Raw genomic sequence first — 18,517 nt, 5'->3', positions numbered from 1 at the left:
TGGTAGATATTCATACACAGGCCTTAATGCCCTCACCAATATGGTAGTCATTCACTGCACAAGCCTGAATGCCCTCATCAATATGACAACGTCTCTCTTTTAATTTCAAAACTGTGTGCACAGCTGCCAGGAGCATAATTTTGGGGCCCAAAGTTGACTCAAAGTTCTCAAAACAATTAGTGTAAGTAAGCCCAATTTCTCACTTGTCATCACTGAGGAACTATTTGCCAATGCACTATGATGCAATGTTTCTAACTGATTTTGGTCAGTTTCTGTCAATGGCAGAAATGGAGAAATTCAATGTAGACAATGAGTTAATACAGAGCAATAGCAAGGCAGGTAGATACTAATCAATGGCAGGATGGTTAACCCTGAGCAACAATAAGCATAGAGATGGGAACTGGGTAATAATGGGCCTAGAGATGGCTAATGAGAAAGGATTGATGGAGCAATGGAAACTGTTTGCTGTGGAAAAAGAAATATATATTTAAGGCGATGGCCTGGTGGTATTATCACGGGAGTGCTAATCCAGAGACAGAGCAAATGTTGTGGGGACCTAGATTCAAATCTTGCCATGGCAGATGGTGGAATTTGAATGTAAGTAAAAATCTGGCATTAAAATTCTAATGATGACCCTGAATTGATTCTCGGAAAAACCCATCTGGTTCACTAATGTCCTTTAGGGAAGGAAACTGCCATCCTTACCTAGTCTGGCCTATATGTGACTCCAGACCCACAGCAATGTGGTTGACTCTTAACCGCCCTCTGGGCAATTAGGGATGAGCAATAAATGCTGGCCTGGCCAGCGACACCCACATTCCATGGATAAATAAAAAAGAAAGACTGGACCTGGGGCTGAATTTTAGCAGAAATCAGCTCAGCGTCATTTTTATTGAGTCTCATGGAGGGTTTCACTCCATGAGGTCTGCTGTATTTCATCAAGTTGTCATCCCAAACTCACCTCATTAACTAGGCACCACGTCACTACGGCCACTCCTTTGTCTGATGCTAGCCCAAATTTTTCACCTCTCACCACTGCCGGGAAATCCAGAATTCCTGAAGAAGGCAGCGCTATCTTTAAAAGGTCATTGTGTACCTGGTCAAGCAATGCCAGTCTGGAGCTTTCCTGCATGGTTGGCAACATTCACCATGGGCATGACTGACAAGGGAGCATCGGTGCCCTGCTTCGCCTTGAGTGCTGGTAGATAGTGTGGTGCAGAGGACAGACATTCTCTTCCTCTAGGACTGGCACAGGAGGCCTAATCACTGGACCCTTCCAGTCTGGTCTGAAGGTGCCACCTGGGTAAGTGCAGTCTCTGTGGCAAGAGAAATGCTCAGCGGTGTCCAAAGGGGCATTAATGACCTTCTCGGCTCAGCCAAGACAAAAGGTCACCATCTTCGTTCTGATAACGCACCCTCATTGTACCTCTATGACTGAACCCCTGCCCAGAAGCTGCAGAGTCTACCAGCCTCACTATTGCATGCAGCATCTTCTCTCACGCGCTCATCTCTATCCTAATAGCCCTCATGGCAAATCTCTGATCCGCTCACAGTACGCTTCAGCTCTTCCCGGTAACTGTCACTGTAACATTGTATCCCGGGCTGTCCCAGTAACTCTCACTGTAACACTGTATCCCAGTAACTCTCACTGTAACACTGTATCCCGGTCTGTCCCTGTAACTCTCATTGTAACACTATATCCCGGTCTGTCCCAGTAACTCTCACTGTAACACTGTATCCCGGGCTGTCCCGGTAAATCTCACTGTAACACTGTATCCCGGTAACTCTCACTGTAACACTGTATCCCGGTTTGTCCTGGTAACTCTCACTGTAACGCTGTATCTCGGTCTGTCCTGGTAACTCTCTCTGTAACACTGTATCCCAGGGATGTCTCGGTAACTGTCACTGTAACACTGTATCCCAGTCTGTCCCAGTAACTCTCACTGTAACACTGTATCCCAGTAACTCTCACTGTAACACTGTATCCCAGTCTGTCCCAGTAACTCTCACTGTATCACTGTAGCCCGGTCTGTCCTGGTAACTCTCACTGTAACACTGTATCCCGGTCTGTCCCGGTAACTCTCACTGTGACACTGTATCCCGGTAACTCTCACTGTAACACTGTATCCCAGGGATGTCCCAGTACCTATCACTGTAACACTGTATCCCTGTGTGTCCCGGTAACTCTCAGTGTAACACTGCAGCAAGGGTACTGTGTGCTCAGGGTCACACTCCCAGCTCATAGACCAGACCAGGCTGTATCTCTGGGTTCCTCACGCACTTTCACTGCACTCTCTCTATCCGAGTCTACGTGGTGGTCATAGCTCCCTACCTGCCTTTATGTGCTTTGCCCCCTCAGCCAGAGCTACTAGGTCCCTATCACTGCTGTTATTGCCTTGTTGTTTAACACAGGCGCAAAGCCAGGAAGCTTGTTGAGGCTGGAACGACGTCTCGTCAAGCCCAGGGGGAGAGCTTTCAGTCAGGGGGTCCTGGCACCGTAAGGAAAGGGCAGCCCCCAGTATTGGTCCAGGGGCTTGGACATGGTCAGTCAGCTACTTGGGGTGGTCAGACTCAGGATTCTCTCCAGCTCTATGGGCTGCTTTATTCCTGGAATGACCCTGACCCTAACCATAATCCTAACTCTAACCCTAACCCTAACCCTGACCCTAACCCTATTTCCCCTAACCCTAACTGTAACCCTAACCCTACTTCTAACCCTATTAACCCTAACTGTAACTCTGGCCCTAACCCTATCATATTAAAGCTAACCCTATCATATTAAACTAACCCTTACCTTAACTCTATCTTTTTAACCCTAATCCCAAGCCCAGACATAACCCTAACTTCAACCTTAACTCTATCATATTTATCCTAAGCCTAATCCTCAGCCTATATCTAACCCTAATCCTAACTCTAAACCTGATCCTGACCCTAAACATGACCCTAATTCTAACTCAAACTGAACCCTGGCCCTAATCCTGACCCTGACCCTCATCCTAACTCCAACCCTTTTGGAGGTGGCCAATGATGTCCCACCTCCATCATGCCTGCCTCCCTCAGCCTGATGGGAATTTGAGCTGAGGACGGTACACTTGCCTCTGTGCAGGACACACTGAGTGCATCTGTGCCCTCTAGACACAACGACCCCTAGGGTCACCCGACCAAACCATCATGGCCAACAGGCTGTACTGCAGGGCTGGCTCCACACACTCACCCCCAGCTGCGGCAGCTGGGTCTACACTGAGTTGGCGCAGGTGCCACGTCAATGTAAGTAAGCATCACGTTTGTAAATATATGTTCACCTTTCTTCATCAGTTGTGTGTACAAATGTCTGACTAGTCACAACAACACGATTGAAGGTATGGAGTTTAACCATCTTTAGCACTGCCCAATATTTAATGGTCCATGGTGTGAAGTTAGCAACTCCTGCACCATGTGAAAGGCCTGGGTAAATTGGAGGATGATTGCTACTTTAATAACTAGAGCCAATCTTTCCAAATAAGACAACGCTGACTATTGTATCACAGCCATTAATGGGACTGACTCATTATGTTGCATTACATGGTCAGGAATGTATGGAGTAAGAATTTAGTCAGCGCACAGTAGCCTAATGCCTAAGGCTCACATTGCATATACTGCTCGCTGGTATGTTTGTTTCAGCGTGTGCACATGTCTATGTTATGCAGCTGCTCATTGAGGGGCCTCTCATTGCTTGAAATTGAAGCCCCTTCCCTGAAAGAACAAAGTACACACTCTACCCACACAGGATGTAGTCAACACCATCTTGATTCCCATTGTGCATTCGTTGTCTACAGCACGATGGAAGACAACGGTGTTTGATCCTCGGACAGTGAGTCTCAGCCTCTTTGTGTGAAACCCCAAAATTCGACATTCCCTTCTCCCTGTCAATCCTATAGACTTTGAGTTTCCCCAGGTTTGTACTCAACCCTTTCCCCTAAATCCTCATCTACCCAGCTGACTCCTGCAGTCCCCGTTGAGCGAACATGCTGGGTCTAATAGCCCATTGTGCCCTCTCCAATGGAGCTAGGATGCTGGGCAACTAGCAATGATTGGCCCCCTCCTCAAACTCCACGCCCACCCTGCAATACTCCGTTTCCTTCCATGCTCTGCCGTCTCTCCCTTATATATCGAGTTGCCCCTCCCCCTTGCACTATTCTAATTCCTCTCCCTGCATCCCAACATTCGGGCTCCATCTCCTGGTGTGATAGCAGAGGCTGCCCTTCACTTATTGCACTGAGAGCCACTGCCTGAAGGACCTGACTGAGGACTACTCCACTTAGGCTTGGAGACATGACCATTTGCCTGCAGTGTGTTTGGCATGATGACAGCCTGGCATATGGTGCAAGCTGTAATGCTGAGGTGGCATGGTGCCATACAACGACGTGCTCAGCCCCTTGACTGATCGCTGTTTGACAAGCGCAGCGAGATACCTGGCTTTTGTGCCTGCAAGCTGGGACAGAACCACTGTGAGCTGTTAAGGGCTCACTGAGGGGTCAAATTGCTAAAAAGCAAGCATCCTGGAACAAGCAGAAAGTATCAACCCAGGTTACTAATGACCAACCAGGTCTCCAGTGGGACTTGTTTGTCTTCTCTCCAACCTATCTGCTCCTCCCACCTCACTGACCAATCCCCACCACTGCCTACCTGTACTCATCTATCACCATCCCACCTACCTTCCCCAGCCCCACCTCTCCTCTCTCTATTTATTTCAGAGCTCCCTTCCCCCTGCCCCATTTCTGAAGAAGGGTCCCAACCTGAAACGTCAGCTTTCCCTCTGATGCTGCCTGGCCTGCTGTGTTCCTCCAGCTCCACACTGTGTTATCTCAAGTGGGACTAGTTCAGTTTGGGAAATCTGGTCGGCATGGACGAGATGGACCAAACGGTCTGTTACAATGCTGTGTGACCCTACAGCCATACAGGGTGTGCTACCAGGTCGAGTGAGATGCAGCCAAGCCCCAATTTGAGCCGAGCGTCTTTCCAACCATGTCCTTGCAGTAACATTCCAACGAAAGTTGATTGTGTACTCCAAAGTGCAGAAGTATATTCATATTCATGAGGGACATGCATAGGGGATGAACAGTCTTTTCCCCAGGGTAAGGGAGCCCAGAAACACATAGCATGTGTTTGAGGTGAGAGGTGAAAGATTTCAAAGGGATCTAAGGGACAACTTTTTCACGCAGAGGGTGGTGTGTGTATGGAATGAGCTGCCAGAGGAAGTGGTGGAGGCTGGTACAATTACAATGTTTAAAAGGCATCTGGATGGGTACGTGTTTGGGAAGGGTTTAGAGTGATGTGGGCCAAATGCTGGCAAATGGGAGCAAATTAATTTAGGATAACTGCCGGCATGGATGAGTTGGACCGAAGGGTCTGTGTCCGTGCTGTACATTTCTACGATTTTAAGTGGATCAGAGATGTGCCATGATGATTGAGTGTGGCTGGGTCATGTTGGATGCCAATATTCATTGATGTGGAGTTTCCTGTGGTCGCTGCCCAAGGAATGTGCCCTGAGATGGCAGTCTAGAGGAGCAAAGGGGTGCCAAGTACCCGATCTGGCATTCCTGTTGGGAACTCCTGGCATCTCTGGCAGGTGGGAAACTCCATATTAATGAGGTAGGATCAAGTAATAGTGAGGGTGATGATGAGTGACAAATTTGTGTTAGTTGACGGCTCGCTGCTCACCCGTGAGGTTCTCCTCTCAAAATCCAACACTTGGCTGGAAAATGCGACTGTTCCGTCTCGACACTAAGAAGGTCCTTGACGGACGGTTCCCCCAATTTCCCCAAATTTCTCATTGTTCAGAACTGGGGAGGAGTCCACACCTTGGTGTTGATCTGAAAACACTGGAAGGAATTCGAAGAGGTGTTATTGAGAAGGAAGTTGGCAGTAAAGATTCTGGAGCTGTTGGTGGTGTAGGGAATTGGAACGCAGAGCTGTATGAAAAAATGGATGTGTCGCTCCCTGATAATTCTGGTGTAGAGAGAGCACCTGAGAGAGATCAGGATCATTTGAGAGGTGGACCCCAATCCAATATGGCAGCCAGGTCACTTTCAGTACTAAATGAATGCTCACACACACTCGGCCAGCCACATTGGGCTTTCAATGACAAATTTTGCACCTAAGGATCAGATGCAGCATGATAGAATTTCCACTCCAACTTGGATGACAGAAAGATACAAGGGTGAAATGGAAGATGTTGAGACTTTTTCACAATGAGCCAGGATTTCTGTTTATGAAAGTGAGCTTACTTATCAAGGTTCGATTTTTGTTATCTAAGCTTCCCAGTTTTGCTTCACTTCAGCCTCCAGGTTTCCCATGGGCTCCAACAGCTCTCAAAGGACTGTGCTTCACTGCTGAACTGCCAAAGAGATTCCTGTGTACAGCGATCTCACACACACACATCCTCTCTGGCCTGTCACTGCTTTGTTAAAGCTGCAGGGAATTCCAACTCGTGCAGCATCTCAAACAACTGCCACATTGTCTTTGTTTTAATTGCAGATTATTAACTTTGATTGTCTTATTACCTGACCGAGCAGCAATGCAGATAGACTGCCACTAAGGTTCGGCTTAGGTGACGAGGTGTCTTTGTACATAGTGGTGCTAGCAGATTGATGAGGAGCATTCTCAACATGGAAGACACTGCCCTCTCGATCTCCTTAAGACAGATGGCAGTGGGATGACCAACATGAGTGGGTGCCCATCTTGCCAGGTTTTTGCCAAAGCCTATTGATTTCCCAGAAGGCTACCTGGCTGAAACACAGGTGAGTTGTAAAGACGCAGGGGACGCGTTATCTACGATTCTGGGTAGATTGAGTACAGATGTCTCCCAGTCAAACTTCACAACTCATCACAGGAACCCCCTCCCCATCCCCTTCCCCTTTCCACGGCCACCATCTCCCCCACCCAATCCTAAAATAACTGAGCTGGAAAGATTGTAGCAAGTAAATCTCCGGGAGTAAACAAAAATGCAAACGGACGTGAAAATGCTTCTGTACCTTATGCATCTTTGCTGAGGTCCCAGCTGCAGCTAGCCTCAGGTGGTTGGCAAAACAAGCAAAAAAAAGTACGACATGGGGTGAAGCTATTTTTGTCTGCATAGTAAGTGGTTAGGGTTTGGAATGCACTGCCTGAGAGGGTGGTCCAGTGAGACTCAACCGTGGCTTTCGGAAGATTTATGGCCAATGTCTACCTGCAACCCAGGAACTGCAGTGGTTCCAGAAGTCAGCTCACCACCAACTTTCCAAGGGCAGCCAGGGACAGGCAACAAATATTGGTCCACATCCCACAGGCGAATTTAAAAAACAATTCTGAAGAGATAAACCTCAGAGGGTTCCAGGGTAAAGCAGAGTGTGTGGGACAAGCTGGGCAGCTTGTTCGGAGAAATAGCATGGACATTAGGAGCTGAATTGACCCCCTTGGTCAGTAATCATTCTATGTTTCTGCACGCAATCAGGCTCAAATGAAGGCAAGTGCCCCATTCACATTTTAACCAGCCTTCTGCCTTGTTTCCATCATGCTAGGGGCTAACATTCCCTCTCAGGCATCTGCTGTTATTCATTGTAGACATTTTTAATCAATGTGTTGTAACATATGAGACATGAACCCTGGCCTTTCGTCCCAGAGATAAGGACAATACCACTGTGCCACAAGTTTCCTATCATTACTTTTATTGTTATTACTTTTAGTTGAGGCTGGTTAGAATCATAGTATCATATCGCACAGCTGAAAGCCATTTGGCCCTCTGTGCCTCTGCTAGCATTTCGAAAGAGCAATCTGGAATTAAGAGTCTAAGATGACCATTGTCACTGGTCAGAGGAGCCCATCTGGTTCACTAATGCCCTTTAGGGAAGGAAACTGCTATCCTTACCTGGTCTGGTCTACATGTGACTCCAGACCCACAGCAATGTGGTCGACTCTTAACAGCTCTAGGGGCAATTAGGGATGGGGCAATAAATGCTGCCTGGCCAGCGATGGCCACATCCCGTGAATGAATAGCTTTCATTCTTGCCAAAGTGTCACAACATTCATCACATCAAATATTATGCTTTGAATTAAACTTAACTCGGTACTTATCACGATGGCTTCCTCATTGCACAATCTAACAGATTCAGAAGGATGCCTGATGCTGAGGTGCACTTAATGAGACCCAGATCCGTGCACACATCATTAAGGATGCAGCCTACTGATAAAATATGACAACAGTCCATTAGTTATAACTCCCCCACTTTCCCCTCCCAACCGTGCTCTTTAGTCACAGCTTCACATCTGTAGACTCATGCTCTTTAGTCAATTTTTCTCTTCCTTCTTAAGCATGTATTCTTTCAAACATTATCACCAAACATAGCTCCAGCTCATTTTCCACCAAATGCATTGTAGACAATGAGTTGTACATATGGTTTTCTCCTTACCTTTCGTCTAATCCTTTTCACTGATATGACCTTAAATCAATGCCATCTTTTGCTCCTCTTCCTGAAGTCTCGCAGTGTTTACTCTACAAAACCCTTCATTGTCCTTCAACTGCCATTTCTGATCAGTTCAACATCCACAGATATAGCAAGTCAATTCAATAGTAGATTTCAAAAGGGAGTTGGATAAATATAAAAAATGGCCAGAAAAATAAATGTAGACTTCTAGAAAAAGAGTGGAGGAGTGATATAACTGTACCAAGCAGGCAGGAGAGTCATAATGAACTTTCTTTTTCAGTCATTTGTGGGATGCGGGTGTCTCTGGCATTTATTGCCCGTCCCTAGTTGCCCCTTGAGAAGGTGGTTGTGAGCTGCCTTCTTGAACTGCTGCAGTCCACCTGCTGTGGGTTGACCCACAATGCCCTTAGGGACAGAATTCCAGGATTTTGACCCAGTGACAGTGAAGGAACGGCGATATATTTCCAAGTCAGGATGGTGAGTGGCTTGGAGGGGAACTTGCAGGGGGTAGTGTTCCCATGTGTCTTCTGCCCTTGTCCTTCTAGATGGAAGTGGTCGTGGGTTTGGAAGGTGCTGTCTGAGGATCTTTGGTGAATTTCTGCAGTGCATCTTGTAGATAATACATACTGCTGCTACTGAGGGTCGGTGGTGTGCCAATCAAACGGGTTGCTTTGTTCTGGATAACTGAATAAACCTGTTCTGTGCCTTATTGTATTATGAGTCTATGATGTTCATGACCTGTTTTTGAAGCCAACTTATTGAAATAAGTAATGTAATTATTTACATCATAAATTTTTTATCAGTTTTAAGCATTAAAATCAATCCTTACATGTGTGACTATATTAGAGAGCATTATTACACATTTGCTCAACTAGAATGTTAGAGCAAGGAGTCCATTGTGTCAATTCAAAATTACTTTGAAATTGCTTCAGAGACCAATATATATTTGATTTCAGAAAAATGCAGAGGGAACCCTAGTTTCTAAGCCTGCAGGAACTTTCCTTATATTTTATACAATGCTTTAAAATGTCTCCTCCGTAATGTAATACAAGCTTCACCTTCTGTGTTGTTTGTTCTCTTTGAGGCACTCCACCAGGCCTAACTAATCAAGCACTGCAAAATCAATAATAAACTGACAAAGAAAATGTTTTTTTATTCATTCATGGGGTGAGGGTGTTGCTCACCAGGCAGCATTTATTGCCCATCCCTAATTTTGCAGAAGGCAGTTAAGAGCCAACCACATTGCTGTGGGTCTAGAGTCACATGTAGGCCAGACTGGCAGTTTCCTTCCCTAAAGGACATTAGTGAACCAGATGGGTCTTTTCCCCAACAATCAGCAATGGATTCATGGTCATCATTAGATTCTTAATTCCAGATATTTATTGAATTCAAATTCCGCCATCTGCTGTGGCAAGATTCAAACCCAGGTCCCTGGGACATTATCTGGGTCTCTGGATTAACAGTCCAGCAATAATACCACTAGGCCATTGCCTCACCTTGATTGATAGAAGCAGAGCGGTGGATGTTGTCTATATGGACTTCCGCAAGGCTATTGACAAGGATCCGCAAGGTAGGCTGGTTAGCAAGGTAAGATCACATGGAATCCAGGGAGAGCTAGCCATCTGGATACAAAATTGGCTCGCAGGTAGGAGACAGAGGGTGGTGGTGGAGGGTTGTTTCTCAGACTGGAGGCCTGTGACCAGCAGTGTGTCACAAGGATTGGTGCTGGGTCCACTGCTTCTTATCATTTAAACAAATAATTTAGATGTGCATATAGGAAGGAATGGTTAGTAATTTTACAGATGACACCAAAAACATTGGTATAGTGGACAATGAAGAAAGTTATGTCAGGACCTTGACCAGATGGGTCGATGGGCCAAGGCATAACAGACGGAGTTTAAATTTAGATAGATGTGAGGTGCTGCATTTTGGTAAGGTAAATCAGGGCAGGACAAGTACAGTTAATAGTAAGGTCCTGGGGAGTATTGCCAAACAAAGAGACCTAGTGGTGTAGGTGAATGCGGAGTTGCAGGTAGACAGGATATTTGGTGAGCTTGCCTTTATTGGTCAGTGCATTGAGAATAGGAGTTGGGAGGTCATGTTGCAGCTGTACAGGGCATTGATTAGGCCACTTTTGGAATACTGCATGTGGTTCTGGTCTCCCTGCTATAGGAAGGATGTTGTGAAACTTGAAAGGGCTCAGAAAAGATTTACAAGGATGTTGCTGAGGTTGGAGGGTTTGAGCTATAGGCTGGGGCTATTTTCCCTGGAGTGTCAGAGGCTGAGGACTGATCTCATAGAAGTTTATAGAATCATGAGGAGCATAGATAGGGTTAATGGCCAGGGCTTTCTCCTCAGGGCAGGGGAGTCCAAAACTAGACAGTGTAGGTTTAAGGTGAGAAGTGAAAGATTTAAAAGGGACCTAAAGGGCAACTTTTTCACACAGAGGGTGGTGCGTGTGTGAATGAGCTGCCAGAGGAAGTGGTGGAGGCTACAACATTTAAAAGGCATCTGGATAGGTATATATTAGGAAGGGTTTAGAGGGATATGGGCCAAATGCTGGCAAATGGGATTAGATTAATTTAAGGTATCTGGTCAGCATGGACGAGTTGGGCGGAAGGGTCTGTTTCTGTGCTGTACATCTTTATGACTCTAAATAAATCATTGAGCACATCAAAGGTATTAAATAAATGAAGTTGTTTGCTCAATATTTAATGTCATCTCATGGTAACTAATTTACCAATTCCTATATTATATAGTATCGATTAAATTTCAAAACTATTTCGTAGGCTTAAGCCCTGCATGTATGCCAGTCTTTTCCTTTTCTCTATTTTGTAACATAGTTGGATGAACGAAGAGAGGTTGGAACTTTTCTGGTGCCATTCACAAACTGTGGACATCCCAATACAACAAATGAAGCCCCTCAGTGTCAATAAAAGAGAGTATCTGGTCATGGAATTATACAGCTTGGGAGAGGACCTTCAGCCCATCGAGTCTGCACCAGCCTTTCGATACTAGTTCCACATTCGGCTCATAGACTTGATTGTTTGGGAGTGCTTGCTGCACACCAATTGGCTATCTCCAAGCCTACCTCAATAGTGATTACACTTCAAAAGTGTATTTTATCAGGATTGCATGGAATCTGTGTCATACACAGGGGCCCTTTGGCTGACTGGGATATCTTAGCGTTCAGCGCAGGGCAATGAATAAGGAGAAATTCTGATAAGGTATCTTCACAGCTTCAGTACTGCTTGATGCAGGCTGGGCAAGTTGGTAAATTTAATATAAAGGAGCTCACAGTTAATGGTAGAGGCCTGGGGAATGTTGTCAAACAGACTGACCTAGACGTTCAGGTACGTAGTTCCTTGAAAGTGGCACCCCCATGTAGACAGGATGGTGAAGAAGCTGTTTGGCACACTTACCTTCATCAGTCTAGGCATTGAAGTTGGGAATGATATGTTACCATAGAATCCTGGAAGCCCCACAGTGCAGAAACAGGCCATTCAGCCCAACAAGTCCACACTGACCTGCCAAAGAGCATCCAACCCAGACCCATCTCCATTCCCCCCTACCCTATCCCTGTAACCCTGCATTTCCTGTGGTTAATGCACCTAATCTGCACATCGCTGAACACTGTGGGTAATTTAGCACAGCCAATCCGACCCAGCCTACACATCGTTGGACTGTGGGAGGAAACCCACACAGACAACAGGGAGAATGTGCAAACTCCACACAGACAGTCACCCGAGGGTGGAATTGAACCTGGGTCATTGGCGCTGTGAGGCAGCAGTGCTAACCACTGAGCCACCGTGCCGCCATATTGCTACTACACAAGACATTGGTGAGGCCACTTTCGGAGTACTGCATACAATTCTGGCCCCCCTACCTTCGGAAGAATGTTGTTAAAATAGAAAAATTTATAAGGATGTTGCCAGGGCTGGAAGGTTTCAGTTATAGGGAGAGGCTGGATAAGCTGGGACTTTCTTCCCTGGAACATCGGAGGTTGAGGGGTGACCTTACTGAGATTTATAAAATCATGAGCTGCTGAGATAGGGTGAATAGCCAAGGTCTTTTCCCCTGGGTAGGGGAGTCCAAAACTAGAGGGCACAGGTTTAAGGTAAGAGGGGAAAGATTTAAAAGGGGCAACCTTTTTATGCAGAGGATGATGAGTGTATGGAAGTGGTAGAGGCTGGCACAATTACAACATTTAAAAGACATTTGGACAGGTGCATGAATAGGAAAGATTTAGAGGGATATGGGCCAAATGCAGGCAAATGGGACTACTTAAATCTGGGATACTTGGTCAGCATGGACGAATTGGACCAAAGGGTCTGTTTCTGTGCTGTATGACTCTATGAAAGAGCAAGGACCCCACTTGACCCAGCCCAGCCAAGTGAAGAGACAGGAACAAGACTCTCGACATCATTTTAAAGTAAACCCTCTCACAAAGTTCGAGCCCAATCCTCTGGGAACAACTACAGCTTGTCAGGCATTTTCTTGCCTCCAATACATTGCATCAGCTCACAGTTAGTTATGCCTGCAGAGAATTCCAAACAGCTGAACACATTGAAAGGAGACGGTAAGAAAAGGGAATCTAATTGATAGTCAGGGGAAAAAGCAGCTTCTTTTTATGCTTGAACACATGGTTCAAACTCTAATGGAATTGTTTGAATTGGGATTGCTGTCAACTGCAAAACACTTTGACGCTCGCCAGTATTTTCACAATCTTAGGTTTCAATTTCTGGATTTTTTTTTCTCCTTCTGTTGAGGAAGCAAGATTGAGTGAGGTTAGAATCAGTATCACCCCAGACAACTATCAAGCTGTGTTCCTGCACGTTCTTGTCTATCGAGGGACTTCTGTTTTCGTGGTAATAACAGAGAACAGTCAGCAGTCCTTAGTCAAACATAACTCATGCTCTCTCTTTGAGGTTTCCGACTCGATGAAATTATCTCAGTCAATTGTCCTGGTCAGCCTGGTCCAGTTCAACTCTGCATCATGAGTTCAAACCTCACAAAATCTGTCCAGCACTCCAGGTTTGAAAAACCTTAGACCGTTGGAGGTGTCCCCTTTCACGTTCATTCTGTCGCTCCGATATAAGGGAAAGATTTTGTGGCTACTCTTTCAAAGAAGTGTGCAGGGGGTCTTCATCAATATTTCCCAGAAGGAAAAACCAGTACAACTTGCAAATGACACTTCCTGGTTCAAATTGCCTTGTATTTGTGGCCAAGTGTTGTTTTTCTTTCAACTGTGGGACCTGGGAGTCTCTGGATGGTCAGCATTTATTGCCCACCTCTGGTTGCCCTTGAATTGAGTGACTTGCTAGGCCATTTCAAGGGGCAGCTAAGAGTCAAGCGTATTGCTGTGGGTCTGGAGTCGTGTTAGTGAGCCAGATTGTTTGTTCCTGACAATTCTCAATGGATTCATGGTCATCAGTAGATTCTTAACTCCAGACTTTTTTTAAAAATTGCATTCAAGTTCCACTATCTGGCAGGATTTGAACCTAAGTCCCCAGAACATTAGTTGAGTTTGTGGATTAATAGTCTAGGGTTAATACCACTAAGCCACAGCCTTCCCACAAGGTTGTCCCTCTGTTCTGCCTCAACCAACACAGGGGCTGCAGCAGTTTAAGAAAGCAATTTCTTATCACCTTCTCAAGGGCAATTAGGGATGGGCAACACTTGATGACCTTGCCAGCTGCACCCACATTCCTTGAGAACGTAATAAAAACAAATACCAAAAAACAGGTTATCCTCTCATTAGAGATAGTAGGAATTGCAGATGCTGGAGAATCCGAGACAACAAGGTTCAGGGCTGGATGAACACAGCAGGCCAAGCAGCATCATAGGAGCAGAAAGGCTGACGTTTCAGGCCTAGACCCTTCATCAGAAAAGGGGGAGGGGAAGGGGGTTCTGAAATAAATAGGGAGAGAGTGGGAGGAGGATAGAAGATGGATAGAGGAGAGGATAGGTGGATTTCACAAGCTTCAAAATCTCCCCTCCCCCTACCGCATCCCAAAACCAGTCCAGCTCGTCCCCGCCTCCCTAACCTGTTCTTCCTCCCACCTATCCCCTCCTCCCACCCCAAGCCGCACACCCGTCTCCTACCTACTAACCTCATCCCGCCCCCTTGACCTGTCCGTCCTCCCTGGACTGACCTATCCCCTCCCTAACTCCCCACCTACACTCACCTTTACTGGCTCCATCCCCACCTCTTTGACCTGTCTGTCTCCTCTCCACCTATCTTCTCCTCTATCCATCTTCTATCTGCCTCCCCCTCTCTCCCTATTTATTTCAGAAACCCCTTCCCCTCCCCCATTTCTGATGAAGGGTCTAGGCCGGAAACATCAGCCTTCCTGCTCCTCTGATGCTGCTTGGCCTGCTGTGTTCATCCAGCTCTACACCTTGTTATCTCTTATCCTCTCATTAGCTTGCTGTGATCCCTAGGAGCTTACAATGCATCATTTGACTGCCTTGTTTCATGTAAATATATGAGTTAGGAATGGGAGTAGGCCACTTGGCCCTTCAAGCCATTACATATGATCATGGCTTATCTGATTACTCCACATTTACTTACTTCCAGTAAGATGGCGACAGGGGTACAGTTTCTGAGCCCGGGACTCAACTGCTCCGTCCGCTTTCCTTTCAGTTTCTTTCCTTTGTTTTTCTCTCTTCTCTCATTTTATTTTTTTTTTATTTCACTTACCCCTTGGTGAAGAGCTCGGTTTTGGCAATGGGGTTGGCGGGGGTGAATAGGCCCAGCAGCGCGGACTCGGGGGTGGCTACTGTCGGAGGTGATTTGTTGGGTTCTTGGCAGCTTCCGGGTCTGGCAGATTCATGGCGGTGAAGACAGGCTCAGGCCCAGTGCAAGAGCCGGCAACACGGGCGAGGGTGGGCCCGAAGCAGACTCATTGCAGCAGAGTTGAGTTTGGGCCGGTGCGGTACGCAGCAGCATCGGCGGCACCTGCATTGGCGGGGCTCAGTGTGGACTCATAGTGTTAAGGGCATCGATGGAGGTGAGGTGGCACTGGAGAATTGGTGACTTTAGTTCCAGCAGTGAAGGGGACTCCGGCCTGGCCACCAGGCCTGTGGCCCATGACGGAGCACTTAACAAGAAGGACTGGAAAGCTGAACACTTTCTTTACTTCTTCATTTTTCTGCCTTTATATTCTACATTTTGGTTTATTTTTCTGTGTATTAAGATGGTGCTGTAGACTGGCAACACTATACAACACTTCTGACTGTATTTTGTGACAACATATATGTGACAATGAATAAATCAACTATCAACATTTCCACCTACCCACAATAACCTTGCACTCCCCTGCTTATAAAGGATCTAACCCCGGTGTTAAAGTATCTAAAGACCCTGCTTCCACCACCATTGACAAAGTAAGTTCTAAAGACTCATGACCTTGTCTGAAAATAAAGATTTTACTTATCTCTCTTTATATTGGTGATCCCTCCTTTGAAAACAAAGGAGAGAAACTGAAAGGAAAGCGGACGGAGCAGTTGAATTCCTCCTTACTTTCTTCTAGATTCTCCTACTAGAGAAAACAGTTTTTTCACACATGCTCCGCAAGACCCTCAGGATCCTACATTTGGAATCTCTACAGTGCAGAAAAAGGCCACTTGGCCCATTGAGGCTGCACTGGACTTCCGAAGAGCATCCCACCAGACCCACGCCCCCTACCTTATCCCCATAATCCCTCGTTTCCCATGGCTAACCTGCCCTACCTGCACATCTTTGGACTTTTTTTTTACATTACATCTGTAACTGCATTTCTAGAGAGTACTTAATTGGCTATAAAGTGCTTTGGGGCTCCTAGACTCTGTACATATGTTAAATAAAAACCGAAAGAACTGCGGATGCTGTAAATCAGGAACAAAAACAAAGTTGCTGGAAAAGCTCAGCAGGTCTGGCAGCATCTGTGAAGGAGTTGCTTCATACTGGGATAAAGGGTAAAGTCACCGTGGATCTCCTGGAGCACAGGACTGCTCTCTTATTCAAAAGAGAGAGACAGACTGGTGGCAGTTTAATCAGGGAATAATCATTCCTCAGGCAAGGGCTAAGGTAGTCCTTCATGGTAACCTCAGGCAGCACAAGAATTGAACCTGCGCTGTTGACATCACTTTGTATCGCAAACCAGCCATTTAGGTAACTGACTCCCTACACTGGAACACCCCGTTCTAAATATCTCTGACAAGTGACCATTCTTCAAAGGCCAGCCTATGTGAGTGTCAGCACAGCTGTTCAGCCAAGGACAGGTCGACGTGAGGGTGCCACACTCCCAAAAGTTCATTAACTTGCAATTTCAGAAGGAGTCCACTGAGTCTCAACTGTGTCTTCACTCCACCTCTCTCTTCCTGGCTCTCTGCTACTCTGCCTTGTCCAAAGACGCCAAAGTTACGGCACAAAATAAGAACCTGTGGTGCAAGGGGTAACATATTATTGTGGATAAAGATTTGATTGTAAGGCGGATGGAATGCAAAAGCAGGAGGTTTCGCTACAATTGTATGTGGCATTGTTGAGACCACATGCAGTCACAGAGTCATACAGCACGCAGACAGACCCTTCGGTCCAACCAGTCCATGCTGACCATAATCCCAAACTAAACTAGTCCCAGCTGCCTGCTCCTGACCCATATCCCACCAAACCTTTCCTATTCGTGTACTTATCAAAATGTCTTTTAAACGTTGTAATTGTACCCTCATCCACCACTTCCTCTGGAAGTTCATTCCACATGCAAACCACCCGCTGTGTAAAAAATTTGCCCCTCATGACTTATTTAAATCTCTCTCCTCTCACCTTAAAAATGTTCCCACTAGTCTTAAAATTCTCCATCTTAGGGAAAAGACTCCAACCATTAACTCAATTTATACCTGCCATGATTTTATAAACTTCTCAACTTCCTACGTTCCAGTGAAACAAGTCCCAGCCTATTCAGCCTTTCTTTATAACTCAAACCTTCCATATCCGGGAACGTCGTGCTACATCTCTTCTAAATCCTCTCCAGCTTAATAGTATCCTTCCGATAATTGGCCGACCAGAACTGGGCACAATACACTAGGAGCAATCTCACCAGCATCCTATACAACCACAACTCACAACTCCTATACTTAAGGGACTGAGTAATGAAGGTAAGTGTGCTAAATGCCTTTTAACCACCCTGTCTATATGTGACACAAATCTTAAAGAATTATATACCTGCAGCTCTAGATCCCTCTGGTCTACTGTGAACATTTCTGCTTCCCTTACTTGAAAAAGAATTTAATAGCATCAGAAGCAGTTCATTGAAGTTTCCTCGGGTTACCTCATGAGGAAATGTTGGACAAGTTGGGTCTGCGTCCAAGTATGAGAGGTGATTTTATTTAAAAAATGGAAGAACATACAGGACATGAGAGGATGAATAATGAGAGGATATGTTTTCAATAAGGGATCTTTCAATAAAAATGTTGATGAGAAGGTTTTTGTTTTATCTCGGGTGGTCATTAGTTTGTAGAGTTATCTTTCCCAGAGTGTAGTGGAGGCTGGGTCATTGAATATTTTTAAGGCTGATTTAGATTGACAAAGGGGTCAAAAGGGTGTCAGTGTAGGAAGCAAACTGCAGTTGAGCCTGCAATCAGATCTGCCAATTTATCTAAACTGCACATCTGTGGATTTTGGACACAGGGAGAACATACAAACTGCACACAGACCATTGCTCAAGGCTGGAATCAAACCCAGGTCCCTGGCTAACCACTGAGCCATCGTAACGTCTAAACCTCACTCTCTTAGCTCTTACAAAAGTGAGAAGCAATGACACGTCAAAATGCCACGTTTGCTTTGAAGCTGTGTGGAGTGTCCTGTGGTCACATATGTCACCACATAAATGCAGACATTTCCCTCATGATGGTCTCCATTGAGAGTCACACCAATAAAAGCAGCAGAGTATGGTAACAACTTTCACTGATGTATGTAGCACCTTTAACGTCGCAAAGGCCTGTCGAGACACATCAAAGGTAAAGGCTGATGCTGAGCTAAAGAAGGAGACAATTTACCAATAAACAAAGGAGGGGCCAGACAGAAAGGCACCGGG

This window comes from Rhincodon typus, chromosome 37, assembly GCF_021869965.1.
Source record: "Rhincodon typus isolate 14 chromosome 37, sRhiTyp1.1, whole genome shotgun sequence".
Lineage (NCBI taxonomy): Eukaryota > Metazoa > Chordata > Chondrichthyes > Orectolobiformes > Rhincodontidae > Rhincodon > Rhincodon typus.
This window is presented reverse-complemented; position numbering follows the sequence as displayed.